The sequence below is a fragment of the Pelophylax lessonae genome (assembly GCF_965119305.1).
Source record: "Pelophylax lessonae genome assembly, chromosome: 2".
Taxonomy (NCBI): domain Eukaryota; kingdom Metazoa; phylum Chordata; class Amphibia; order Anura; family Ranidae; genus Pelophylax; species Pelophylax lessonae.
Window position 1 is genome coordinate 298,141,127 of NC_138769.1, and position 26,793 is coordinate 298,167,919.

The following is a 26,793-nucleotide window of genomic DNA, read 5'->3' on the forward strand; positions in this document are numbered from 1 at the left end:
TTAAAGGCCTCTCTGTTATATTTACCTTTCTCCTGGCTATCACGTCCGCATAAAAAGCCTCAGAGGTTGATTCACTGGTTATGGAGAACTTTTCTTAATGTTCTTTCAGTTCGAGCAGTGCTTTTACCTATGTTTGACTCAATTCCCATGGGTACATCAGTCTTTCATGGCAACCAAGAAATTGTTCTGCCACCCTTTGGGGTACTAAGTTGCGTCCTTTAGACGTGGGAAAGGTCGCCCTGTGGCTTAGTTGGTTAGAGCGCATGTCTAGTAAACAGGGAATCCTGAGTTTGACTCTCAGCAGTGCCTTCCTTTTGTTCTAGGAATCTCTCAGATATTGTGAAGTTGCATCTATAAGCTAGAGCTCTATTCAGGTTTCAGAACGCCTTTTCGTCCTTTTTTTCTGGAAAAGACAAAGGGAAACGTGCCTCATCTAGGATGATTGTGGCATGGATTGTCTGGGCCATCCGACAGGCTAGGAGCCGAGGGCTTGGCTCCTTTGGGGATGGTGACCGCTCACTTGACCAGGAGTGTGCCCACATCCTGGGTGACTTTGCAGCATGTGGTTCTCAATGTAAACAGTAGGGCGACCTTGTGCTCCCTCAATACATTAATGGCTCATTATTGTGTAGAGCCGGCCTCTTTATCTTCTGTTAATTTTTGGTTTACAAATCCTGTCAGTAGTAGTACTGACAGTGTCAATTAAACCCTTATCTTTAGTTCTACAATTGCCCACCCGGGTTTGTATGGCTAGTTATTTCCCATTACGTATGCTGCCATGGAGTCTGTAAGAAAAACTGAAAATTTCCCATCAAATACTTACCGGAATTTTCCTTTCCTGATGGGACTCCATGGCAGCAGGAGTTCCCACCCAGAGTCATGAGTAGGCTATTTATGGAACGCAGCCTCTGGCTCAGAGCAAAGATTTATCAGAGTGGGTTCCTATAGGGGAGGAGTGGAGGCAGGGTTACCCCATACATATACTGCCATGGAGTCCATCAGGAAAGGAAAATTACGGTAAGTATTTGATAGGAAATATTCAGTTTTTCCTTTGTAAATGTCAGTGTTGCTGTATTCGGTTGTAATCATTGTACAGAAGAATTCCCAGACATGTTATGTAATGGGGTTTTGCATTTTTAAGATCACTTTAAGCATTACTTAAGTTGCTGCCACCAGCCAAATTAATGATTTTTATTTTTTTTTACTTTGGTACATTTAAGGCCAGTTTACACCGCATACAAAAAAAAAAAAAAAAAAACACAAATACCCCTGCTCACACCTATGTAAAAAAACAAATATACAGTATATACCATGTGACAATATATGTTGCTGCTTGGATCTGGAGTGCTCCACTCACTCTGCTTATTGCAAAGACACAATCTGAAATGATCCAGCGTTACACTCTATATTCCTAAATACCATGCAATCCTCTAGTAATTGCAGTATTCAACAGATAGAAAGTGACAAAAAAATAAAAATCTGCATATAGTACTAATCTTAATTCAAAATAGCTGCAGAGTTCAAACTATACAATATTTAAACAAAAAGTATGCAAAAGTGTAAAAAAGTGCACATGCTGTGAAATATCTATAAGGCGCTATGCTTCAATTATATTCCACTCAAAAAGCTTCAATCCTTTGTCCTTCGCACTCCCTGTGCATCCTATTCCACCACCATTAACTACTCACCTCCCGCTTTGACCTACATTTATAAGTAATTTGCGCTTGTCCCTTAAAGGGTGCTCAGTGGATGCAGATTGGACTCCCACAATATAATACCCACGATAAAATTTACTCACATTTCTGAGTGCACTACCAGCTGGTGAATTACAGACAAATAGATGCATTGAATCAATATTCCATGTGGGGTATCATCCTTGTAGGCTGCAGATTGTGGGTCAGAATATTTGTGTATCCCCTTAAGGCCACGAGCTGTCATGTAATTTATGCCAGTATCTCCTCGGGTTAGCTGACATGCATCTACATCGTTAGCTCTCTCCATTAAGCGTTACGCCACGGGCGTAGCTTCTTCAGAGATCCAGAACATCCAGAGATACAGCGTATCCATTTTTAAATATAAAAATGAACATCAAAGTATATATAGATATGCTGTGCTTGTGTCATATAATTACATAAATAAAATAGGTCTCAACACCAGTTTTCAGATAGTGAAAGTCCAACAGTCACAGTCTTCTCTTCACGCGCATAAATTATATACGTTCCCCCCGCGGTCCATCAGAGTAACCCAGAGCCCCGCACGACAGTGGCGTACCTAGAGCATTTGGCACCCGGGGCGGATCCTATATCTGGCACCCCCCCCCCCCCCACTTTAAAATGTAAAAACACCCGCAAAAAATTGTAATGTCTCCAAGAATATTTATTGCACAAATTTCCCAGCCCCCCTATCACAGTGCCCTTTGCAGTCTGCCCCCCCCCCCCTGTCTCTCTAATCACAGTTCCCCCTTTTGCACTCTCTGCCTCCCTACCTTTGGCATAGACAGATAGCTAATACTATTATCAATGTGTTTAAGTTTGAGTAGGAGATTGGAGACATGCTAAAGGAGATAGTCAGAGACTGAGGACATGATGCAAGAGATGGTAAGAGACTACGGACCTAAAACAAAAGAAATCAGATACTGAGGACATGATACAAGAGATGGTCAGAGACTGAGGACATGATACAAGAGATGGTCAGAGACTGAGGACATGATACAGGAGATGGTCAGAGACTGAGGACATGATACAGGAGATGGTCAGAGACTGAGGACATGATACAAGAGATGGTCAGAGACTGAGGACATGATACAAGAGATGGTCAGAGACTGAGGACATGATACAAGAGATGGTCAGAGACTACGGACCTAATACAAGAGAAATCTGATACTGAGGATATGATACAAGAGATGGTCAGAGACTACGGACGGGATACTAGAGATGGTCAGAGACTGCAGAAAACACACAGGAGATGGTCAGAGACTGAGGACATGATACAGGAGATGATCAGAGACTGTGGACATGATCCAAGAGATGGTTGGTCAGAGACTGAGGACATGATCCAAGAGATGGTCAGAGACTGAGGACATGATCCAAGAGATGGTCAGAGACTGAGGACATGATCCAAGAGATGGTCAGAGACTGAGGACATGATCCAAGAGATAGTCAGAGACTGAGGACATGATCCAAGAGATGGTCAGAGACTGAGAAGAGCATTAGGGGGGCCGGAGAGCACAGGGCAAGCAGAGAGCACTGGAGGAGCTGAAGGGCGCGGGGGGGGGGGACTGGAGAGAATTAAGAGGGGTTTGAAAAGCATTGTAGGGGGGTTGGAAGGCGCAGGGGTGGAACTCACTGAGGGGGGAGGCAGGGAGCACAGGGGGGTGGAGAGCACTGGGGGAGCCAGAGAGCATAGGGGGGAGATGAAAAGCACTGCGGGGAGCTGAAGAGCACTGGGGGGCTAAGGAGCGCTGGGGGGCAAGAGCACTGAGGGTGTTAAGAGCACTGAGGGTGTTAAGAGCACTGAGGGTGTTAAGAGCAAGGGGGGTGTTAAGAGCAAGGGGGGTGTTAAGAGCAAGGGGGGTGTTAAGAGCAAGGGGGGTGTTAAGAGCAAGGGGGGTGTTAAGAGCAAGGGGGGTGTTAAGAGCAAGGGGGGTGTTAAGAGCAAGGGGGGTGTTTAGAGCAGGGGGGGTGTTAAGAGCAGGGGGGGTGTTAAGAGAAGGGGGGGGTGTTAAGAGCAGGGGGGGGTGTTAAGAGCAGGGGGGGGTGTTAAGAGCAGGGGGGGGTGTTAAGAGCAGGGGGGGGGGTGTTAAGAGCAGGGGGGGGGTGTTAAGAGCAGGGGGGGGGGTGTTAAGAGCAGGGGGGGGGGAGTGTTAAGAGCAGGGGGGGGGGGGAGTGTTAAGAGCAGGGGGGGGTGTTAAGAGCAGGGGGGGTGTTTAGAGCAGGGGGGGGTGTTTAGAGCAAGGGGAGGGGGGGCTGGAGAGCACTAGGGGGCCAGCAAGTTGTATAGGAGAGAGGATGGGACAGCTGCATATAGATGATTTGATCTTTACATATTCCTTCTGCTGCCGCTAACTGACTGCAGGAGGGAGAGGAGAATCGGCCATTCAACGGCAGCAGGAGAAATACGGAAAGATGAATCCTTCTATATCCAGCTGTCCCATCTCCTCTCCAGTCCAGACAGTCACACAGACACACAGGAGGAGGCTGCTCAGTGCTCACCTTCTTCCCGCCGGCCGCCGCCCCCGCGAGCAGCGCGGACTTTAGAAACTGCAGCTCCTTCACACTGACTGATATTCCGAGCAGCCTGACACCCCCCCAGTGCGTGGCACCCGGGGCGGCCCGCCCCCCCGCCCCCCCCGTAGGTACGCCACTGCCGCACGAACACATTTAAAAAAATTTTTGGACAGCTAGCGGGTGAAGAAGAACCCCTGATAGCTTTCACAGCAGGGGGGATCAGGGAGCCGCAGGGGCCAGTGCATTCATAATATGTTACACCCCGAATATGGGTGTAACGTTATGAAAGGTGAAATTATCCTTTAATGCCAAATTTACTTAATACTTCTATATTTCCCTCTGAGAAGTTTTCACTGTCCGATAAAAAAAAATAATAATTTGACTGTTAAAATTTAACAGTCAAATTATTATTTTTTTTTTTTTTTTTAGACACCAGATATGATAAACATTATTCATATTTCTTACTAGAGTTCTAAGGTCTCTTATTAACCTTCTAGACTTTATAATCGGTGGCGACTGGTGAAGTTTTAAGATGGGGGGGGCGCAAGACCCCGCCCTTCTATTTTGACCCCTCCCATTTCTCAGAAGCCCCACCCCTTATAGACCCCACCCATTTTGTCCCCTGTATTTTGCTTGTGTGAACAAATTCTCCCAATATATCACATATTAAGGGGTCTCTCAGTACTAGTATATCCCATAATAGGGAGCAGGGGCCCTATTATGGGATATACTGTGAGAGACACCCTATTATGGGATACACTGAGATTGGCACAAACCCCACAGTACAGACCCCCTAGCACAAACCCCACAGTACAGACCCCCTAGCACAAACCCCACAGTACAGGCCCCCTAGCACAAACCCCACAGTACAGGCCCCCTAGCACTAATTCCACAGTACAGGCCCCCTAGCACTAATCCCACAGTACAGGCCCCCTAGCACTAATCCCACAGTACAGGCCCCCTAGCACAAACCCCACAGTACAGGCCCCCTAGCACAAACCCCACAGTACAGGCCCCCTAGCACTAATCCCACAGTACAGGCCCCCTTTCAATGCAGCGACCAGCGTACATGCCCCCTTTCAATGTAGTGACCAGCGTACAAGCCCCCTTTCAATGCAGTGACAAGCGTACAGGCCCCCTTTCAATGTAGTGACAAGCGTACAGGCCTCCTTTCAATGCAGTGACAAGCGTACAGGCCCCCTTTCAATGCAGTGACAAGCGTGCAGGCCCCCTTTCAATGTAGTGACAAGCGTACAGGCCCCCTTTCAATGCAGTGACAAGCGTACAGGCCCCCTTTCAATGCAGTGACAAGCGTACAGGCCCCCTTTCAATGTATTGACCAGCGTACATCCCCCCTTTCAATGTAGTGACCGGAGTACATGCCCCCTTTCAATGTAGTGACCAGCGTACAGGCCCCCTTTCAATGTAGTGACCAGCGTACAGGCCCCCTTTCAATGTAGTGACCAGCGTACAGGCCCCCTTTCATTGTAGTGACAAGCGTACAGGCCCCCTTTCAATGCAGTGACCAGCGTACGTGCCAATTTTCAATGTAGTGACCAGCGTACAGGCCCCCTTTCAATGTAGTGACCAGCATACATGCCCCTTTCATCCATCCATCCATCCATCCATCCATGATGATATATATAATGATATCTGCACACTCTGGTCTGGGATATTATTCTTGCACCGTGACCTGCCTGTACCTACCTGTTCTGGCCTGGCCTGGGTCCATCCATCCATGATGATAATGATATCTGCAGCAGATATCATTATCATCATGGATGGATGGCATGGCAGGCAATGGATGGCAGGCAATGGCATTGGCAATGGCAAGGCATGCATTTTTTTGTGGAGTGGACGGAGGCCTGAGGAGGAGGAGGACTGAGGACTTACCGGGCTGCTGCTGCACAGGGCTGGACTCGTCTCTCTCTTCCGACCCGAGGCCTGGATCCGAATGCGGTCTGCCGTCCGTCCACGAAGAAGGCCCGCCGCCGCCTGATCCGACTACGAGTCCTGGTCTCAGTCTCCTCCTGGTCCTGGACTGGTCCTCCTGGTCACGCGGCGACTCGGCGTCGGCGAGAGCTCTGAGCGGACGGGAGTCACGGGACGTCTTCTATCTTCTCTCTCCGGTCCGGCTGCTGCGACACACTGAGCCGCGGGAAGGAACAGAACCCAGAAGACGGAAGCGGTGATCGTGACGCCGGGGTGGTGCACCGCCCCACGCGTCACGTGACCAGATGTCCTACTGTGATTGGTCCAGGCTGGAGTCTGGACCAATCCCAGCCCGGACATTCGAAAAGTGGGGAGTGTCGGGGCGCATTGCTCTGCGCCCCCGATGACCCCCTGAAGAGCGCCACCCCCCCCCCCATACCCAGCACACAGTCCGGCGCCCCTAGTGGGCGAAAAATTGACTTTTTTTGTAAATCCTTCTTTTTTTGGGGGGGGTGTGGTGCCCCTGCGCCCCCTAACGGCCGGCCGCCACTGTTTATAATATAGGCACATTTGGTGTTTCTTATACCTTTGTATAACCACTTTTTATAAAGTTAACTCCACTAAAGCTAAGATTATGGATGTATATAATGTTAGGCTCTAGTTGTTCAGTTCCAGGCCAAAGCAAAACAGACTCACATGTTTATTGCGGAGGTGCTCTACCAGACTATCATCAGCCCAGCCATTTATATCAGGCCTTATTGGGAGTCATTTGCAGACTCTGCTATTAGAAAACACTGCTTCATTCCTCCTCAGATGGCCTGGGTTCCGTCAAAATGTGATTTGGCACATCTTTTGCCCCCTGTGGCTGCTTAGCACAGGCATGAGATTTAAATCGGATTGTACTTGCTATGAATTTGCAAAACCTGCTTTTACAGGTACCCTTCCCCACTTCTGGGAGACAGTGCCGTGCCGCTGTCCCTCGGAAGTTCAGCCTTCCTCCTTTCTCCCCTGGGCCAATTAAAGCGCAGTGCACTTCACCTATGTGCAGTAGGGAACCAGATGTGAAGCCAAATGGCTTCACTGCCAGGTTCCCTTACCCAGATTGGCCTTGTGGCCAGCCTTCCCAGAAGAGTTGAAGCTGTTATAGCTGCAAAGGGTGGGCCAACTCCATATTGAATCCTATGGATTAAGACTGGGATGCCATTAAAGGTCATGTGCATGTAAAGGCAGGCGTCCCAATACTGTTAACCATATAGCGTATATTTCTACCTCCAAGTTTCACTGGATATGTCCAATCTGTATGTAGCACCCTTCTAGGTAGGTGCTAGGAAAAAGCATATATTGGCCCTGTCTGCTTATCAGGGGGGCTGGATCTGTTAGCTGTTCTGCCACATGCCTCCAGGTGTGGCCTGTTGAGTCTGGGGAGTCTCCCCATTGTATCCAATGAGGGATCTCATTGGACAGTGGAGGAAACCTAGCCAATAGCACACCAGGGTTTATGACTGTCCCAGTGGGTGGGGTTTGCCGCAGTGCACCCAGGGATTGGAAATAACTCTGGAGGGAGCATGTGACAGTGTCTTTTGGCGGGAGCATCAGTCCCAGGAGGCGGTGACGGCTGTGTCTCGTCCTGAAAAAGTGAGAAGGTTGTCCAGGCAGTCGGCCTAGGGACCGGAGGTTGAACTGGGCTGCAAAGGATCCAAAGTTGTTGACCGAGTGGAGTTGCTGGGCAGAGATCTTCAGGAAAAACAGTGTCACGAGTACTCAAGATCTGCCCAGGGGTCTGCCTAGGAGAGGGGACCACTCCAGAGAGGTCAAAGGGGATCCAGGAGCCAGCAAACCAGGAGTGTACAGTAAAGGGGGTGCCAAGTAGTAAAGCCATGAAGTTTGGGGAGTAAAGGATCTGGGAGTCTTGGTTGATGATAGATTAGGCAACAGCATGCAATGTCAAGCGGCAACTGCCAAAGCCAGCAGATTATTAGCATGCATAAAAAAAGGGATGTATTCCAGAGATAAAACTATAATCCTTCCACTTTATAAAACTCTGGTCCGACCGCATCTGGAGTATTCTGTCCAGTTCTGGTCGCCAGTCCTCAGGAGGGATGTGTTGGAGCTGGAGAGAGTCCAGAGAAGGGCAACTAAACTGATTAGGGGATTGGAGGATCTTAACTATGAAGAGCGTCTGCAATCGCTCGATTTATTCTCCCTGGAGAAAAGACGTCTGAGGGGGGACATGATAGCAATTTATAAATATCTTAATGGGGATCTCAGCTTAGAAAAAAAGCTGTTCATTTGAAGGGATTGCATGAGGACTCGAGGACATACAATGCGATTAGAGGAGAAGCGTTTTAACCTCAGGCAATGTGGTTAACTTGTGGTTTACTGTTAGGGCTACAAGATTGTGGAATTCTCTACCACAAGAGGTGGTTTCTGCGGGAAGTATGGTGGCTTTCAAAAGACTCTTAGACTTGCATCTCAAGGATCAGGACATTAAGGGCTATGTGAGATGATTACAGCCACACACACACCTACACAGGTTGAACTGGATGGACTATTGTCTTTATTCAACCTCACCTACTATGCAACTATGTAAAGGGGACGCCAGGAAGGGCCCTGAAGTGTTCAGCAATACAGTTTGCATTAAAGTCAGCTACCTCAGGAAGGAGTACTTTGGGGAGCTCAAAGGGACTTTTCCACAGTCAGAGGTGAAGTTCTAGTAACTGGCCTAGCCGAGGCCAGCATCAGTCAATGTTAACCAGCATCAGTGAAGCGTTAATCAGCGTCAAGCAGCATTTTTCAGTGTCCCTGCCTAATTGTGCATAGTTCAGTTGTTGGAGTATCTCATTTCTCCCTTCTCCCATCCAAGTTCTCTTATACGAGGTGCTTACACTTGAAAAACATGCTTAAAGGTACTGTTGTAGCTAGCGGTAACTCAGGGGGACCCACACTCAGCAGCTCCCTTGGGAGTAGTGCTACATGTATTTTCTGTTTGGGTTAAGAAAAAAAACAAATAAAGCCGTTTAAACCCTTAAACATAAAAGTAAGGGTCCCAACATTGAACTTTGAGGTACATTACTAATAAGCTTAGACCATATAGAGTATGAATCATTATTCACTACTCTCCGAATACGGTCTTTTAGCCAATTTTCGATCCATTTTAAAGATTTAATTTTCCTAGCCAAAAGACTAACTTATACATTCACCATATTTAGGGAAGTGTCAAACATTTTTGCAAATTCAAAGTATACAATGGAATGATCTACTAAATGCAAAACACTGAGAGTGCACTTGCTCCAGATCTTGGTAAATGAGGGGACGCTCTGCTGATTTCCATCATCCAATCATGTACAAGCAAAAATGTGTTTTTTTTTTTTCCCCCATTGCATGGGATTGGTTATTCTTTGCAAAGTCAAGCTTTACCTCATTTACCAAGCTCTGGAGCAACTACATTTGCAGAGCACAGTATACTGTTTTTGCCCTTAGTAAATCCATCCCAATATCTACAGCTGCTCCTTTGTCTTCGTTTTTGCTTAGCACCACATAAAAAGAAATCAGATTAGTTTAACAACTTCAGTCTTTGGTTAATCCATTCTTACTAATGTTTATAAGATTGTTTTCAACAAGAAAGTTTTGTGTTTTTTTTTTTTCAAATTTGCAAACATCTTAGGCTAACAGGTCTATAGTTACTTGGGAAAGGCTTTGATATAGGCACTTCACTGGCCACGCACCCATCTAGTGGTACGGAACCAGTCATCAAAGAGTCTCTAAAAATTTAAAACATTGGCTTTGAAATAACAGAGCTCAACCCAAAAAAGTATGCCTATTACCCATTTTCTAAATGTTTCTAGACTGCATCAGTTTTGAGCCATTGTGGTTCTTTTGGGGCTGTGTCAATACCATCTCCATTATGGACTTTATGGACTTGAGCCCCTCCATTTCGCTTTATATACACAGAGTTGAAGAGGGTATTTAATATATTTGCCTTTTATGTCCACAGTTAGCAAGTCAGTGATCTTGTAAAAGGCCTGCATCAGACCTAACTCTTTTACTATTATTATAGGCAAAGAGTTTTTTGGGGTTTGTCTTACTCTCTTCAGTAACTTATCGTTTACTTAGAATTATTAATAATAAATCTGTTATATTCTCGGTAACTTTCAAATGATGATAGCGTCCTTTCCGTTTTTGTACTTTTAAATGCCCTTTTCTTATTTTTTATACCTCCTAACTTTGGATGTTAAGGCTTTATTTTAATTTTTTGACTTCTTGCCTATGGGAATATACTGTACACTGCTCAAAAAAATGAAAGGAAACTTTGAAAACACATAAGATCTCAATGGGGAAAAATATCATGCTGGATATCTATACGGATATGGACTGGGTAATGTGTTAGAAAAGGATGCAACATTGCTTGATGGAAATGAAAAATGATCAAACTACAGAGGGCTGAATTCAAAGACCCCACGAAAATCAAAGTGAAAAAATGATGCAGAAGGCTGGACAATGTTGCTGAAATTTAATTTTAGCAACTCAGAATGGTACTCAGTAGTTTGTATGGCCCCCACGTGCTTGTATGCATGCCTGACAACATTGGAGCATACTCCTAATAGGATGACATTAGCTGTCCTGCAGTATTTCCTCCCAGATCTGGACCAGGGCATCACTGAGCTTCTGAACAGACAGGTGCATCGGATGGACTGAAACATAATGCCCCAGAGGTGTTTTATTGGATTTAGGTCAGGTCAGGTCAGGCGAGCACGGGGGCTAGTCAATGGTATCAATTCCTTCAGCCTTCAGGAACTGGCTGCATACTCTCGCCACATGAGGCTGGGCTTTGTCGTGCACCAGGGGGAACCCAGGACCCACTGTACCAGCGTAGGGTCTGACAATGGGTTCAAAGATTTTATCCTGGTACCTAATGGCAGTCAGGGTGTCATTGCCTAGCCTGTAGAAGTCTGTGCGTCCCTCCATGGATATGCCTCCACAGGCCATCACTGATTTATCACCAAAACAGTCATGCTGAACAATGTTACAGGCAGCATAACGTTCTCCATGGCTTCTCCAGACCCTTTCATGTCTGTCACATGTGCTAAGGGTGAACCTGCTCTCATCTGTGAAAAGCACAGGGTGTCAGTGGCGGATTTGCCAATTCTGGTGTTCAATGGCAAATACCAATCGAGCTCCATGGTGCCAGGCAGTGAGCACAGGGCCCACTAGAGGGAGTTGGTTTCTCAGGCCACTCTCATGAAGTCAGTTTTTGATTGTTTGGCCAGAGACATTCCCACCAGTGGTCTCTTGGAGGTAATTTTGTAGGGCTCTGGATGTGCTCATCCTGTTCCTCCTTGCACAAAGGAGCAGATACCGGTCCTGCTGATGGGTTAATGACCTTCTACGGCTCTGTCCAGTTCTCTTAGAGTAACTGCCTGTCTCCTGGAATCTCCCTTAGGCTCTTGAGACTGTTGGGAGACACAGCAAACCTTCTGACATTGGCATGTACTGATGTGCCATCCTGGAGGAGTTGGACTGCCTGTGCAACCTCTATAGGGTCCAAGTATCACTTCATGCTACCAGTAGTGATACTGACCCTAGCCAAATGCAAAACTAGTGAAAAAAACGTCAGAAAAGATGAGTAGGAAACAAAAATGTCAGTGGCCTCCATCTGTAAAACCATTCCTGTTTTGGAGGTTGTCTCATTGTTGCCCATGAAGGACACCTGTTAACACCAAAGCAGCTGAAACTGATTAACAACCCCCTCAGCTTCCCTCCAACCACTTTGCAAATTTTCTATATACTGGGATTATGTACTTGCCAAATATGCTGCAGAAATCTCCCTCCACTAAGTTTGGCAGCAGCCATTTAAACTGTGGGCAGCTGAAGCTACTGCCTGTTCACTTCCTGGATTTACACAGAGGCACACAGACACATACACACACACCTATATACAGACACACACTCAAACCACTGCTTGCCTGCACATTTCTCCTCTTGATTTATACTCATGGATCTCTGCAGTCTCCCGTTATCTCCGCCCTCATCCTTTCCTCTCCAAATCTGCAGCTCTTATTGGCTCTTCTACTACTCATCCCTCCTCCCATGCTGGCAATCTCTCACGAGAGAGAGAGCTGTGCATGATGTCATTATCCTAGGCTAAATGACCAGACAAAGAGGAAGTGGGTTGTAGAAGGTATTTACTGGCAGAAAAAAAAAAATGTTTTACTATTTAAAGCTAAAACAGCAAGGGCAGTAAAATTAGTAGATGGAAAGAGGGGAAAAAGAAAAAAAAAAAAAAAAAAAGACTGAAGAGCCGCTTTAACTGACCAGATCAATATCCCAGGAGTTTAATTGACTTGATGCTATGCTCCGATTTAAGTATTACTTTAATTTTTATGAGCAGTGTATTTTGCTATGTGTTTGCATACAGTTGATTTGAAACATTCCCATTTCTGTTCAGCATTATTTGATGACAATGTTCCTTCTCAGTCTAAGCTTTGGGAAGCAGTCTAAAAACTCGATCTTAAATTTGACTGTTTTTATCTTTCTAGTATCAAAAGGTATTTACAGCTTACATTAAATATAACCGTGTTATGGCTACTGCTACCCAGATGTTCTTTTATATGAACATTAGTAATAAGGTCTGTATGGTTTGAGATTAACAAGTTTAGCAGAGCATCATTTCTAGTTGGGGCATCTATAAACTATACCATAGTAATGTCTTGTAATAGGTTTTTAAATTTACTGTTCCAGGACCAGCAGTGCCATTACGCCTGTCCGTTTCAGGGTAGTTCACATTTACCGTTATTTCCAATGCCCAGCCCTTTCTGTCAGTACAAGGAGTCTACCTCCCCATTAATACTAGAGGCCTGTAATAAAATAATTACGGTAATCTGCAGTAAGAACATAGCTATGCTACTTCACCCATAATGTCTCAGCACCACCATACTGTCCATCAACATAAACAAGGTCCTTCAAACTATTACTTCTTACTGTTACTTTACTTTGTATTGTAGAGACAGACATCGCTACTTTGTTTTACCCTGTCTATCCGAAAGAGCATAATCAGGAATTTTACCAGCCCAAAAAAAAAAAAAACTGAAGAACAAAGCTATGATTTACCAATACCAACTAAACTATAGTTCTATTCATGCACCAAATATTCCAACCCCCCTATTTTGTTTGACAGACTTGCATTGGTCAATAAGCTCTTATCAACTGTTATGCACATGTATTTTTCATATCTTTTTTGTGGACAAATCCTAGTTTTAATACTCCTCAAGCCTTCCCATAAACCTCTCCCCAAACACAGCAGACCCCCTTCCATTTAGGTGCTAATTATATTTATCATATAGGTTGTAGGCCAATGAAAAGTCAGCCCAGTACTCTGAAACCCAATTCCCTCCCTGTTACACTACGTCTTTATCCATGCATTTGGTTTAGGCCATCACTGCTTTTCCTAGGTTGGCATGGGCAATAATCCAGAAAATATAATAAATGGGAGGTCCTTCCCTTCAACTTGCAGCCTACGTTTTTATATTCATTCTTAAGGATGCTCCATTTTCCATGTATTTTGGTAATCGTCCCAAAATAAACACCTTTGTCATGCACATCACTTCCCAGAAATTTGTCTACCCCATCTATCACTTGCCGAACCCTGCCACCAAGGAGGCAGCAAACCATTCATCTGAGGCAATCCTTTTAACAATCAGTTCATTACCATCGACTGTCTGGTCTAGGGGTCCCAAACTGGCAGCCCTCCAGCTGTTGAACTACACGTCCCATCATGCCTCTGCCTATGGGAGTCATGCTTGTAACGGTCAGCCTTGCAATGCCTCATGTGAATTGTAGTTTTAGCAATACCTGGAGGGCCACCAGTTTGAGAGCCCTGGTCTAGACCTTCCTGCAGGAATCCTCTCTACTAAATGGGCTTCTTTCTGCAGCATCTGTCCCCTTCTTACTGTAGTGGAAGTAATGAAGGCTACACAAGAGGGGAAAACTCTGCTCTGAATTTAAGGGCAGCGCAGTATTCCCACACGCTCAAAAGGTATTTGTGGCATATTGCAGGGTTACTAAAAAAACAGTGGAAGGCTAGAATTCTACTTCAAGGCAATAGTATAGGGGGTGGGTGGGAATAATGGACTTCATAACAAAAAGGTATTCATATAGCTGAGTGGACTGTATAATCCTCAACCAAGCAGAGCCAATCAAAATAAATTGTGTAATCCTAAACGAATGGGTCATAAACAAAGGATTGGGGCTATGCCAGTTCAATAAAATTGAAGTTTAATCTGCTTTGCCTTCTCTGGCTTATCCCCTCGTTAACATGCTAATGAAATTCTTTCACTTTTCTGTTTTACAACGTATTGCATATCTTATTTTAGGCTCAGAGATATCATCACTGGGTCCCTGCGTTCCCCTATACAATTCAGGCAGATCATGGATGAAGGAAGGGCTTGCAAAGTGTTGTACATATAGTTTCCTGAAAACCTCACAGCACCCAGCCTTAGTATTTCCTTCAAGATACCTCAGCCCTAATGCAAGCAGCCAGTCAGCCCTGATGCAAGCAGTGGCCATCTTTGGTAGCAGCCATATCATTTTCAAAATAACACAAATACCTCAAAGTGGCTGTAAATCCTTTTAAATACCCTGTGAAGTGAATAGCCTTAGATGGTACACAGAGATGAAATAAATCCTACTACATAAGCTTGCAACCATTTATCTGCCTCCATCTCTTCTCTACATCCAAAGTCCAGAATTTACACAACTTTTCTGACCTTCCAGAGGCAGGTGGCAGGGATCTAATGCCACACACTGCACAGCTGGAGAGGATAGCTGAATGTAATCTGAGACCTGAGACACAAACCCCCTCCCTCTACACAATCACATAAAGAGATGTGCTTAGGCTGGCAATCACTGGCTGTGTGCTGGAACTCCCCTCCCTTGACCCTCTTGATCCCTTGGAGTTGGCACAGCCTAAATGACTCATGCAGATGGCAGAGGAACCAAACTGCAGACAGAAGAAAACATTCAGCGCTTTGGATTGATTCAAGTACACATTATAGATGGATATACCATGTTTACTTTCCAGGGGTTTACAGCCATTTTAATGGGTGGATGTCAGCTTGGAGTAGTGGTCATTCTCATGAAGACTAACCTAGGCAATACCAACATGTGATGCTGAGCCTCCATGATTGAAAACTGAAATCAAATTAATAAAATGGGATGGTCAGGGACAGCAAGGATGTGGAGAGGAGGGTTAGAGGATGCTGGACATCTTCCAGCCAAGAAATCAAGTGGGCTCTATTGAATGTATTTCAACTTTTAATGCACACTGTATGCAGGGAAATCAGAGCAAGCAATTTTAGGACAAGAAAGGAGCCTGAAAGACTGCAGTTTAGCTTAGGTGGCTTTCACGCTTACGTTTTCCCCGTATAAAAAAAAAGCACTTGAATAGCTAAAAAAAAAAAAAAAAAAAAGTTTGCCTTTTAAAAAAAAAAAATCAATACATGTGTTCACACTGGGGCGGTGGGCTTCTTACACAGTAGGTGAGGTTGAATAAAGATAATAGTCCATTCAGTTCAACCTGTGTAGGTGTGTGTGGCTGTAATCATCTCACATAGCCCTTAATGTCCTGATTCTTGAGATGTACGTCTAAGAGTCTTTTGAAAGCCACCATACTACCCGCAGAAACCACCTCTTGTGGTAGACAATTCCACAATCTTGTAGCCCTAACAGTAAAGAATCCTCCTCGTTGCCTGAGGTTAAAACGCTTCTCCTCTAACCGCATTGTATGCCCTCGAGTCCTCATGCAATTCCTTCGAATGAACAGCTTTTTTTCTAAGCTGAGATCTCCATTAAGATATTTATAAATTGCTATCATGTCCCCCCTCAGACGTCTCTTCTCCAGGGAGAATAAATAGAGCGATTGCAGCCGCTCTTCATAGTTAAGGTCCTCCAACCCCCTAATTAGTTTAGTTGCCCTTCTCTGGACTCTCTCCAGCTCCAACACATCCCTCCTGAGGACTGGCGACCAGAACTGGACAGAATACTCCAGATGCGGTCGGACCAGAGTCTTATAAAGTGGAAGGATTATAGTCTTATCTCTGGAATACATCCCTTTCTTTATGCATGCTAATAATCTGCTGGCTTTGGCAGCTGCCGCTTGACATTGCATGCTGTTGCCTAATTTATCATCCACCAAGACTCCCAGAGCTTTCTCCATTTTTGATTCCCCCAAGGGTTCCCCTCCTAACGTGTATTGTGCTTTTATGTTTTTAGTCCCAAGTGCAAAACCTTACACTTCTCCACGTTAAACCTCATTTGCCATGTCGTTGCCCACTCTGTAATTTTGTCCAGTTCATCCTGTAGGATATCTGCTTCATGCTGTGCAGTTATTGCCCTGGCCAATTTTGTGTCATCTGCAAAAACTGATAACGAACTACTGATCCCTTCCTCAATGCTGTTTATGAATGAATTGAACAAGGTTGGTCCCAGGACTGAGCCCTGGGGCACCCCGCTTACTACCTCAGACCAGTCTGAGTATGCGCTGTTTGGACACCCTTTGGACACGGCCTTTTAGCCAGTTTCGTATCCAAGAGCAAACCCTGCTGTCGATACCTGCAGACCTTATTTTATAAATTAAACGCTTGTGGGGAACTGTATCAAATGCCTTAGCGAAATCCAAGTACACCACATCCACTGGTCTCCCCCTATCTAGCTCACAGCTCGCCTCCTCGTAGAATGTTAAGAGATAGGTTTGACAAGAACGCCCATTTGTAAACCCGTGCTGATTACTGCTGATGATGTTGTTGTCTTTAGCATACTCTACGATATAGTCCCTTATCATCCCCTCCAGAAGTTTACATACTATTGATGTCAAACTGACAGGCCTATAATTTCCCGGGATATGCCTCTGGCCCTTTTTTGAATATCGGAATCACGTTAGCCTTCCTCCACTCCCCTGGTACATCTCCTGTCCTAATACTGTCAGCAAAGATCAGGAACAGTGGTCTAGATATAACCTTTCCGAGTTCCTTGAGCACTCTCGGATGCACGCCATCCGGGCCTGGTGATTTGTTTGTGTTAAGTTTATCCAGCCTTTCCCTGATTTCACCCTCTGTTAGCCATAGTGGCAAGTCCTGTGTATTACTACTAACCATACAGTCATGGTCAGTGTACCCCTCCTTTTCCTGTGTAAAGACTGACGATGCTTCTGTTGCGGTGAAAAAAATCCTGCTTGAAGTATATTTTGGAGCAGGTTTGGGGAGAGGAAAAAAAAACCCTCACCAAAAACGCACTGAAAGCAATGAAAAATATGGCAAAAAACGAGGTACAAACACGGCAAAACGCGCCTGTGATGCATTTTTGGTGTGGTTTTTGAGTCACATGTCCTTTTAAAAACCACACCACAAACAGATCAGTGTAAAAGCAGTCTTAGGGCTCTATTCAGATCTTTCTAGTCTTTTGTGATATTGCATATTAGGTTGTGCGTAAAGGCAGTCCATTGGGCTGCCAGTGCACCATAGTGGACCAGAGATACAACCTGCACGTTATTCCCCTGATACAGTACATCCGATCTCAACACATGGTAGAGCATTGTTGTGCGCTTCAACGCAAGTGGATCAGAGGTGCCTTCCGTTAGTTCATTGCAATGCCATTATAAAGGGTGCATTAAAGTAACATATGAATGTAAATTAAAAAGCCATGGCTTGCCCCTGCTCTCTACCTATTGGCTCACAGGCTGTGATTGACAGCAGTTGGAGCCGATAGGCTCCCGCTGCGGTCTCAGCCCATGAGGAGGGAGAGTCCCCATACAGCCGAGGCCATCGTGAACATCGCTGGATTGGAGGGGGCTCCGGTAAGGATTCGGGGGGGGGGGGGCCTCTGCACACAGAAGGTTTTGTACCTTCATGCATAGAATGCATAAGGGTAAAAAAAAAAAAGCCTTCAGTCTTTAAAACCACTTTAATGAAAATGTTCTTAGCCAGAAAAGTGAAAACTATTGCAGGCACCACATCGAAGGACTGGTAAACTGCAACATATACATTGCTTTTTTGTGTAGATGTGCTTTCAAATTGGTAACCAACCATTTAAAAAAAAAAAACAAAAAAAAACAAACACACACAACAATATTCCCTAGAAACCATATACTTCAAGTCTGTCCCTGGATAGGGCTCACAACCAAGAGTTTACACAGAAATTGAGGACAAACAATAGGCAGCCACAGCTAGTTGTTTGGGAGTAGAACATCCCTTACAAAGACTATAGGTTTACTGCACATTTAGTCATATCATGTGATTGTATTTTAAAGCAGATATTTCTACTTAGCATTTATTTTGCAAATCCTCATTTCAATGCACTGCGCTGTTGTGGCCGATCAGCATAGTCAGAGCTTAAAGATCTGCAATATCTTCTCAATCAATCTACTTTTGCTTGTTTCTGATGCACAGTGGTAGGAGCCAGATTGAACTGCTTATTAGAAAATATTGTATCCTGCAATTTAAAATGAACTAGAGCTTTGTCCTTTTAAGGCAAAGCAACTGGTTCGTAAATTGAGATGCCAACATTAGCTTGGTTGCTAGGAGCAAAGAAAACTCTCCCAGGAACTGCTTAGTATGGGAAGTATGTGACAGTCACTTTCTTTCCATGTGGCCTACTGGTGCTAAATTGCCACTTAGCACCCAGGACTGTCACTTGGGGCTGGGGAGAAAGGCCTTAGCCCTTTGTAACCTCCAAGTTTCTCCCCTTTTTGCTCCCGGGGGCTAAACTTAGCAATAGTTGAGTTGGGCCTGGGGTCGGCCTATAAGTTTTTCATTCTCCTCTATGGGGCGGTGGATGTCAGTGGACATGTGTCCACTGATACCAACCAGGCATCTGATCCGACAAAATCCACTGAAAACAGATGTATGGCACTACGTTCGCCATCCGTTGATCGGATCGAATGACAAGCGAATGGACAAGCAGTCAGTTTCCATCCGACCAACCCAATGGCGGGGCTGTGTCTGCTCTGCATAGTGGAACAGACATGGACCTATCATCTGCCTGATCAGTGGAGAGATCCCCCGCCAAGAGGCATAACTAGAACCTTCAGGGCCTCGATTAACCAAAAATAGGAAGACCCCCCCCCCCAGCCCGGGGCCCTTTCCCCTTAACATGTTGCCAACTCAATATGAACTTTTTTTTTTAGTTATGGAGCACATTTTTTATTCCACATCAGTGACCCCAGAGTGCCCTACATCAGTGCTCCACCACCTTCAAAGTGCCCCCTTAGGTGGCACTTGATAAAAGGATGCACTCTAGAGAATCTAAGTGAGGACTCTGGCGGTACTAACTTAGTACCTCCATGGTGCCCACTTACATCATTCTGCAGAGTGCCCCCTTAGTACCTCCAGAACGTTCCCTTAGTACTACTGATCATGCCTTCCACACGGCCACCTTCAGACCCGCCTCCTGCCGCCCAAGTAGTAGTAGCAGCAGTTCCGAGCCTACACTACAGCACAGCCATAAGTGCTCAAATCGACACAGCACAAGACGGATCAACCACTCTCCTGCCCTCCTGGGGAACCCCCACCATGGAGGAATGCCAGGGCCTGGTTGCAAGTGCAACCTTTGCGACCCTGGTAGTTCTGCCAATGTCTCCCCGCTGTGTAGACAGATTCCGCTTCAACGGATCCGCCCAATGTGAAAGGGCCCTAAACGGAAAGCAATAATAAGCTGCTGGTGATTCCCATCTTCAGTAGTGACATGGGGACTGGTGGGTAGAACCTCATCCAGCAGTAAGGAACACATATTTCCAACACTCCGGAAGTTATGTAGTGCCTGGGTTGGTGAGGCCAAAGCATGTAGCATTGACGCAGATATCTGACACACCTGCAAAACTGTTGGATGTTGAAGCTTCTGCCACTGCCATACCGCTGTAAGAGGGCAAAAATAGAATTCACCACCCACCACATACTGGTAGTTCTTTGTATACTGCCTTAAAAGGTTTTCTGGTGACTGTGCCTACCCAAAAAAGATAAAAAATAAATTGCAGTAGTGGAGTGACCCTTAAGTGCTGAAAAATTCTTATTTTGTTAATGGACACTATTGGTGAGATATCCGTGTTCGTTTTGGTCTATACACCGGCTATGGGTAATATTATGGATGTCCCATTCTCCTTGTTAGATTTTTTATTTTACTTTATATTTTTGAGAATACAACAGAAGTTGCTGGATGACGCAAAACTCCCACGTGGACAGAATCAAAGTTGGGAGTTGACTGGAATATCGCCCTATAGGAATATCCAAGCATACTTTGCTGCCTGCCCAGCATATAAGGCTACTTTTGCACTGCTCCTCTGAAAAAAACGCATCAAAAACGCATAAGTGTTTTTACCATGTTTTTGATAAGTTTTCCGTGTATTCTCTGGGTGCCTATCACACAGAGAATACTGGACTGAACATTGACATGTGACTCAAAGACAATGCAGGTGCATTGTTTAATGTTTTCTAGTCATTTTAATGGGGACCTGCGTTTTTAGTACAGTTTTGAAAACCACAGCTAAGATGCTGCAAGCAGGACTTGTACAAAGCGCACTGCAACCGTAGAGCAGTGGTGCGAAGTGTCATAGGATAGAAACCATTTTTCAAGTAAAAACACATTGGTGTCAAAGGGCCTTCAGATTCAACTTTTATGTTAACTGACTCTAAGAATGAACCACTTTACACCCATGCCAATTTCTCTCCCACATGTAAAAAAAAAACAAACATTTTTTTTATGAAAAATTTGTAACACCCAAACATTATATATATTTTAACAGAGGCCCTAGAGAATAAAATGGTGTTGCAGTTTTTTTAAGTCACATGGTATTTGCGCAGCAGTTTTTCAAACGCATTTTTTTTGAAAAGAAAAAGAAAAAACACATTTTAAATTTTAGGAAACAAAAACACAATATAGTACCCAATTTTTTTTTTAAATATAAACAGGTCACGCAGAGAAAATGGATACCCAACATGTCATGCTTTGAAATTGCATACACCCATGGAAGGGCACCAAAACACAGCACCTAAAAATCTCCATAGGTGACATTTAAAAGCCTTTACAGATGAGCAGTTTAGAGTTACACAGGAGGTCTGTTGCTAGAATTTTTGCTCTTGCTCTGATGTTCGTAGCAATACCTCACATGCATTTTGTTTTATTTGTTTTATTAAATGTGTAATTATTAATTATATATATATTTATTAAATGTGTAATTATTAATTATATATATATTTATTAAATGTGTAATTATTAATTATATATATATTTATTAAATGTGTAATTATTAATTATATATATATATATATATATATATATATATATATATATATACACACACACACACACACTTTTTTTTTTTTTAATAATGTACTTTTATTTTTATCAACTTTATTACCATCATATAGGATGAACAACATCCCTTGTGATAGCATGGGCGGTGACAGGTCCTCTGTATGGAGAAATCCAGACCCCAGATTTCTCCTCTGTCCTCCAAAGCATCTGTTCAATCAGACTGGATTAATCAGCTGCTGTACAAGCCGCTAAAGTAGAGTACACATGGGCCGAATGCTGGGCGACATCGGCCAGTTCAATAAAAAAAAAAACTGTCCGACATTCGGCCCGTGTATATGGCAGCTGGTCCGACAGAAGCTGGTGAACATGCTGAAAAACCCAGCAGCTGACTGGCTCCCAATTAGCACGCTCAGCCAATGGCAGGAGGGGGGGGGGGGGAATGTCCCCTTGTCAGAACACATTAGTTCAGAGGGGTAGATCGCTGTACTAACGTAAGATTGTTAGTACAGAATCTCCGACCAGAGCTGACAGTTTCTCTTTGTTCAAGGTGTTGGGTTGAACGGGAAAAAACTGATAGTGTGTACTAGGCTTAGGCTTAATGGCTTAACAACCCGAAACCGGAAGTGACCAATTCATCATTGCTGACATCAAAGAAGAGGGGCGAGAACTTCGTTCCACTCTGCCTAGAGAATTCAGTAGCATTCACAGTATTACCAGGCTTACTGGTCGGATGGGAGAGCCTGGTAAAGGGGGAGCAGGGATTACAGACCCCCTCATCCTTCGCCTATAGAAGTGTTAGAGTAGCTGTATAGCCATTGGAATAACTTCTACACTAAGAGCCCATTCACACTAGCACGACTTGTGAGGCGACTTGTGTTGCCCCAGGTCGCCTGACATAACAAAAGCAATGTTAATCAATCAGTGCCGTCTTAATTGGCACTACTGAAGTCGCTCCGACTTCAGAAAAGGGTCCTGTACTACTTTGAGGCGACCTGTGATCCAACTGTCCCATATACTTCAATGGGAGTCGCCTCCTTATCTTAATTGAAGCGACTTGTTATCAGACTTTCCAGGAAGAAGAAAGATTAGCCAGGCATTCCCCACAGACAAAGTCACCTGTCTCTTCAAAGTAGTGCACAAGTCTCTTCCAAGTCTCTAAACAAGTCTCTAAACAAGTCTCTAAACAAGTCTCTAAGCCCCTGTTCACACTAAGGCGACCTGTGAGGCGACCTGGTCGCCTCACAGGTCGCAGTAGGTCGCCTTCCATAGGGAAGCTGCAGACCCGTTCTAATAGGAGCGACACAAGTCGCTCCGACTTAGAAAAAGGGTCCGGAGCTTCTTTGGGGCGACCTGGAGGCGACCGCCATAGACTTCAATGTTATGAAGTCCGTGGCGGCCGCTCCGAGGTCGCGGCTCGCTGCTCGCATTGCGACCTCGGAGGTCGCCACCCGAAATCGGATCGCCCCTATGTGAACGGGGCCTAAACAAGTCTCTAAACAAGTCTCTTCAAGTCACGGGGCGACTTTCTGGTCGCGGTAGTGTGAACCGGCTCTTAAGAGAATTGCTGGCTGAAAATGTTGATACTGGGATAATGCCTCTAGCTGCAGGCATCATCCTGGTATAACCACTGAAATTTGATGTTCTAGCTTGTTTGCTCCATATCAACACTGAATGCCCACACAGGACATTTTTACAGGAGCTGTTAGGGGCGTCACTGACATTTTTTTCTTTTTTTTTGTTTTACCGTCTCTAAATGCCCCTCCATGTAACCCTATGTAATTATGCAGACAAACTTTCAGAGGTGTTTGGAGGCAGTAGAAAAATAACAGCCTGTGCGTCCAGGAGCAGAGGCTGTTGAGCTTTAAAAACGCAAAACGCCCAAAAAAATAAATAAACAAAAAGCGTCTAAACGCTGTAACAAGCTGTTAGCTGCGTTTTTACATTATAGGTAGTGTTTTTACTGTAAAAACCCGTATAAACCACCATAAACGCTAGTCAAAAACCCGACTTAGGCACATTTTCACAGCAGCTTTTTCCTGGCAGCAGCGCTGGGGTTTTTTTAAACGTTCTATGTGTGTGTTTTAAATGTGTACATGAGGCCCAAGTGTACGCTGTTTAGCAAGTAAGAGGTTAGCACTCTGCAGGATAACATAGGGACTGGCCAGAGAGGGATCACTTTGACACAGTTGCCCAGCTTGAACATGTGTTACAATATATACAAACTATGAATCCCGGTTTAAAAAAAAAAAAAAGTGTATGTAGTATTTTATGTGTTGTATATGGAAGCCGTTCAGGACCTGGACGCTGACATATCTCTAATGAATAATGAACTAATGAAAAACTCCAAAGAAATGCTGGTAGGTTAATTGGATCCTGTATAAAAAATTGGCCCTACTGTGTATGTATGTGAGTTAGGGACCGTAGATTGTAAGCTCCTTGAGGGCAGGGACTGATGTGAATGTACAATGTATATGTAAAGCGCTGCGTAAATTGACAGCGCTATACAAGTACCTGAAATAAAAAAAATAAAAAATATTGCAGGTCAGAAATTAAAGGGGCAGGGATACGAAGTCACTGGATTATTCTTTGATGAAGCAAAAAATGATACTCTTTACTGTAACCCCCTTGTAGTGTATGAGTACATATATACAGTATGTGCTTATTTAATATATCATTGATTTAAGGCTGGTTCCCACCAGATGCAGTCCAGTGCATTTTTATTCTGCATTAGAAACGCATGGATAGGGTTTAACATGGATTCCAATGGCCCTAATTCACACCAATGCAATGTGTTCCCATAGTTTCCAACTGTCCCTGATTTCGATGGACTGTCCCTGATTTGGAACAAAGTCCCTCTGTACCTCTTTCCCCCCTAATTTTGGTCTGATCTATATAAATTCACTTTTTTATCTTTCAAAAAGTGTTTCCCATTGCTAAATCTTTTATCCAATTTCAATTTTGTAAATTTTCAAAAGCCAATATACTGGAATATTAGTGGTAACAAAAAAAAAAAAAGGAAAAAGGAACTGGGGGTTTAACTAATCCTTTTTTTAATAATTCTCCTTTAGAAGGGCGTGGCAGGGGGTGTGTCCTATGCCTACATACCTTTGCTAATAGCTGTCCCTCATTCCCATCTCAAAGAAGTTGGGAGGTATGTGTTCCAGTGTGGTCAACAAAAGTATTTTTTGGTATAGAACATGGCAAAAAGCACTTCAAGATGAACCTTCTAGATTGTAAGCTCTAACGAGCAGAGCCCTCTAAATCCTCCTGTATTGTAACTGTATTGTCTTCCCTCATATTGTATGCGATGCAATGCGCAAACTGTTGGGGCTATATAAATCCTGTATTATAATAATAATAATAAAAGGGGAAAAACGCACCGTATGCATCAAATATGCACATGTCCTCAAATTAGATGAAAAAAAAAAAAAAAGGGGGGGGGGGTGCACTGGAAGGCATCAAAAACATTCATTCAGTAACGCATCGGGAATGCAGAAATTGTGGTGTGAACCTGCCCTCAAAGCAATCAGGGTCAACGCTATCAGATAAGGTGACTAAACAGTACTATACTGGGAGCTCTGCATATATTAAGGATTTCTATAGCGTCAGCAGTTTACGCAGCGCTTTACAATATTAGAGGGAGACAGTACATATACAATACAATAAAATACAAGAGGATTAAGAGGGCCCTGCTCAGAAGAGCTTACAATCTAATGGTAAGCTATAGAACTCAAACAGGCATGTCTCATCACTGGATGGTGCAGCTTTTTCCTAGCGTGGGATGCTGCTGATGCTATTTTTATAGAACAATATATTAGCAATCTAAGCTCTATCAGGGTAAATTAAATCTGATTGAGTGGAGGAGAGTCAGGAATTATTATGTGAATGCACATATCCTTACAAATGTCATGTTCTGTACATATTTTCTGCATCAGATTATCTATTTAGGAAAAACACTATTAGATTGTAGCTTGCATTTCACAGAAATGTAAACTTCCTAGCTGTATAAAAACGAAGCACAAATAAAAAGTTCTCATTAATGCCTTTTGTGAGCAGCCGTGGGATCAAACAGAATCCAGGAAGCATTTACTGGAATCCTCTGCCTGGCAATTCCATATTAGGACAAGAGACAGCAAGCCGAAAGGAGAGAGAGAGAGAAAAGGGATAGCAGAGGTTTCAGAGAGTGAAGTATGTGAAAAGCGTGATGTTATGGGTGGCTGGCGCAAGAAATGTGCAACAAAGTGCAGTTCATTATGTGCATTTACAACAAACGTAGCAACCTTGCACCTATTCGAAGACACACGGATCAAGGAAGAGGTTAAAGTTGTCGTACGCGTAAAGTCTTTGCTGTCGGCGAAGGAGAAGAGGGTGGAGAGTCCGACTGGGATATCCGCGACCTTGGAAAATCCTTAGATGATCGGTTATACGTTGAAGACATGTTGCGTCCTAGAGATCTGGGTAGCTCAGTTCGTCTCCAAATACGTCTTTCCTATGGGAAAACTAAATCACTGTACACGACTATGTAAGTTCTGACATGCAATCCAGCATTTCTACAGCACCACTGAAATGTCCACAGGCTACCTTTTTTTTTTTTTACAGTGGTTAGAGAGTACAGCCTTAGTTGTAGAAAAGTTGTAGAAAATATTTGGCAAAGTGCTGCGAGGACAGAGATATGGGAAGAAGCAGGATACAGGAAGACTTCCATCTACTCAGCAATTTAGTGGGGAAGACACAAAAATAATAAACACAGACATATAGGGCTAGAGTCCCCTGTTATGGCAATGGGTGGGAGGGACCCTCTATTGCTTGCATCAGACTGTTCGTGGGTGAAAAGCCAAGTATATTACTTTCAATCCCTGCCAAAACGCTGCACTCTTACAGTCTACATTGGATTTTAAAAAGGAATCTGGCATGTGTGCCAGGGATCATCCTTAATATTTCTTCTTAGGAAACTAAAGATAGCAATAAACAGAAATGTACTACAAGTAAAAGACACAGCAATGTCAGGACTGAAGAACACATTACTTAAAACAAAGGCGAATAAACAAAGATCTCAAATCAGGTTCCACCAGCACGTTCTACTACTTATTCTCCACCCTGTAATTATGCGATTAGCCATATAAATTATTCAGGCATGCCCACAATCCACGGAAAGATCAGTTTGTGTTAACTGCAGCAGCCAGATTCCAGTTGTCGATTTTTAAGTCTCCATACACACTGGTTTAAAAATCGTTGCTTCTAAAAGAGATTTGTGTCCCGTCTGTAGAAGCCGCGCAATGTTATTCTATGTGTCCATGCACATTCGGACAATTACTGGCACATTTTAAGCTCAACGTTT

At 44.2% G+C, this 26,793-nt stretch overlaps 1 pseudogene across 1 annotated transcript in view; it reads right to left on the reverse strand.

Annotated features, from left to right (window-relative positions):
• Nucleotides 1–26,793, reverse strand: part of LOC309548444 (protein phosphatase 1 regulatory subunit 12B-like) — a 92,004-nt pseudogene that overhangs the window by 60,306 nt on the left and 4,905 nt on the right. Inside the window, exon 2 of the transcript XR_014226160.1 lies at nucleotides 25,789–25,944. The product of XR_014226160.1 is annotated as a protein phosphatase 1 regulatory subunit 12B-like (transcript). The remainder of the gene's footprint in view (nucleotides 1–25,788; nucleotides 25,945–26,793) is intronic.